The sequence below is a fragment of the Haliaeetus albicilla genome, chromosome W (genome assembly GCF_947461875.1).
Source record: "Haliaeetus albicilla chromosome W, bHalAlb1.1, whole genome shotgun sequence".
Lineage (NCBI taxonomy): Eukaryota > Metazoa > Chordata > Aves > Accipitriformes > Accipitridae > Haliaeetus > Haliaeetus albicilla.
This window is the reverse complement of record NC_091515.1, coordinates 8,670,407-8,673,726: the sequence shown is the minus strand read 5'-3', so window position 1 is coordinate 8,673,726 and position 3,320 is coordinate 8,670,407.

The following is a 3,320-nucleotide window of genomic DNA, read 5'->3' as shown; positions in this document are numbered from 1 at the left end:
CAATTAAGTTGTTTTATGAGAATAATGACCTTTTAACTTTGTTATTAATATAAAGTTTTAATATATTTTTTTTTTAAATTCCCCAGGAGAAAAATATCTGACTAAGTTAAAAATACACCTCTGTCCTTCACACAAGTATTTTATTATATAAAAGACTCCAGTTTTCAGTTCTACTCATATATGCTGCCTGTTTTCCTTAGAGTCATGTGAGAGGAGCTAGAAATAAAACCTAAGTCTGTGAAGCTTTTCCGTTACAAGCCAGAAAGCTGCCAGCACGGTGCTTCTTGATGCAATGGGAGTGGTGGTTTTTCTGAGATGAACATTTGCAGCATCTAAACTCACTTCCCCAAGCAACCATCAGATGGTAGCAATGCTTGTTTGCTGTCTACCATGGACTAGATTCAAACTGGGATGCAGAAATCAAGGCTGTTATTGCCAGTCCCTGCAGCCACCCAGTCGCCTTTCGAGAGTGCCCTGATGTTAGCGTTTCGGAGGACACGAAAGCCGCAGATCTGAGTGTTAATGCTGAGGTAGACACTATGTAAAGCAATCTGATCTTATATGCACAGAGTTGTAGCCAATAGCCACATGCATGAGGGAACAGATGAAACCCAAGGGAAATGCAGATGTCCTGTCCCTTGTTTTGTTCTCTAGGTTTTGGTTTGCTGCAAAGAAGGACTCTAAGGGGTGCGGAAATAAAAGAAGCAAGAAAATTAACTTGAGACCTTGAAACTAACTGTGGGAGAGACTCTCAGAGAAATTGATCCGATGTCGCAGAAGGGTGATAGAGCGGACCCCTGTAGCATGCAAGAGTCCTTGGTGAAGTGATAAAAAGCTTTCTTATTGAAGGCTTGGCCTAAGGTCACTGAGAACAGCCCTGTACTATGGATACTGTTAGTCGAGCATCATCCTTGAAGCTGAGGACAGGTTTCAATGCCCCTGACTTTAAATGTCAAAAAGTTAGACACCCAAGCCTGACTTCCCATCTGCGTTCACTGTATAGACGGTGGGGAGACAGAGACCTCGAGAGAGAGAAAATACGTTGCCCAGGCTTAGGTTCCTGACCTGAGGTGTGACAAAGCAGCCTGTGAAGGTGGCCATTTCTACCTACTAACCAAAACTAGATTTTGTTTGACTCGCTTAGATTTTAGCCCTAATTTTAAGCAACTAAGGTGGTATAAATCAGTTCCTGTGAGTGCCATTGCAAGGCATAGTTCCCAACACTCGTTCTCCTTTCCTGTCCTAGCAAAAAAATAAGACAAACTATAAAATGTACGCACATGACATGCAGTCACAAATATCTGTAACCATCATATTTGGTTTATCAACAATTTTAAACTAACGGATTCCTCTCTAGTTGCTTAAATTACTGAGTTTCTCCTGAGATATCAGTGCTATTGGGACTTTCATCAGGAGTTAGAAAGTATGTTTGTTCACTAGTGCTATTTTTGCCAGTCTTTCTTCATTACCAGGACTGACTCCCTTAACATGTGCCATCGCTACTGTGAGATACCTGATCCAGCTGGCCTGGGAGAGATGCTTTTTTGGGTTCACCTTGCTTTGCTGTTTGGTGCTTTTGTGATGCTTTCTTTGGCAAAATGTCCCTTTTCTTTCCTTTCTGGCCCCTGTCCCCTTCATCTGCAAATGTCTCCTGCTCAGACTTCCCAAGGTGGCAGCTTCATTAAACCACAGGATGGACGCTTGGGGCATCTTTACTGTTTGAGACAACTAAGTCCCATCAGTAAATTACTAAACTGTAGCCCACTGTCAGACTTTTTGTTGGTAGGTGTACTATATTTAGCCAAAATAGATTTGGCATGCCTGATTACCTGTTTAGCCATAGTGTCTCCTAGTAAGCTCTCAGGGAAGTGAGAATAATATTCTAGAACAAGTACATTTTTTTTCCTGTCAGCATAATCAGACCTATGTCGGCTTTGCTCCAGAGAGCCTTTTCTTTTTTTTTTTCCTGAGTCACTGACATCAGATTTTTTTTACTTGGACCGGGCTTATATTTTTGGCATGTATAGCAAGTCTTGACAACTTCTTAAATGTCAATTTATATTTGTCTAGCTTTTTTTTTTATAGGTCTTTGAGCTTTTTCTTAGGTTTTTCAATTCTTAACTGGCCTTAGTAGTTCCCTAGAATTAATTGCAATGCCTGGGTGCAGCCATGAACTGGGATAAATGGAAAGTGGCCTGGCTGGTTACTTTTATCCTACATGCTCATCACCAGGCAGCTCAGCCACCTTCGTCACCCTGGTGGTGTCTCCTCAGGACTGGGATATTATGTTGTACCTACACAGATGTGCAGGTTCTCTTTCTGAGTTGTTGCTTTAGCAAGTACAGTATGAATTTTGTCAGGCATTTGTTTGTGCTAAATCAAAGAATAAGCTCAGAGAAAACCTCTGCACTGTACTGCTTTGCACTTCCAGTAGATGTTCTAGAGAGAGGGACTGAAATTTTAGCTGTCTGCAAAGTTTGGGTTTAGCTTGCAAATCATATCAAAACCAAAAAACAAATGTATTTTCAGCATGGTGGTGGGAGGCCATGAGATGGTTACATGTGGTTTACGGTCAAGATGGAGAGTAACTGCCTCTTGTAAATAAGTACACGTTATTTACTACATCTGTATGCAAAGACTAAAGCCTTATTCTCCATTTAAGTGCATCAGTGCCATGAACCCTGTGCCGCTCACCTTTGGTTTTCACTATGCTGCTGTAAAAGATCATTAGTGGTGCCCTCCCTGAGCAACTGCATTTTACAGTTACTATAATAGCACCTTATGGCTGGGCCCTTTTAAATGTATGTGTTGTGTTTATAGTTTGTTACTGAGGTTTGCATCACAGTTGCATCCAGGGGGCATCTCTGCCTGTCACTGGTTTGGATAGTTAGACTGGTGGGTACTTTTCTATATTGTTCATCTGTGCATTTTCCCTTTCTTTTGCAGCAGGATGACTACTGATGACTGACGTGATTGACTTAAACACCACGTTGAATCAAATCATATATTTGGTTTTGTGTTCACAATCTTTTGAGGCTGCCCAAAGCCTTCAGTTATGCTGTTCTAGTGTCCCATCCCAGAGCTATCACTGTCAGCTATGCAGACTTCTCTGCTACCCACAGAAGCTTGTCTGTAGTGAGCTGGGTCAGGTGTTGGAACCAACCTAAATGGCAGAGTGTGGGAATGCTGCCTCCAAAAAAGATATGCTGAATGTGCAGAGATGTATGGCATTTCTTGTATAGTCACATGCCCAAGTTCTAACTTCTCAAGCAGAAAATATTTAACATTGACCCTAAACGCTGTTATTTTTCTCTTTAAGG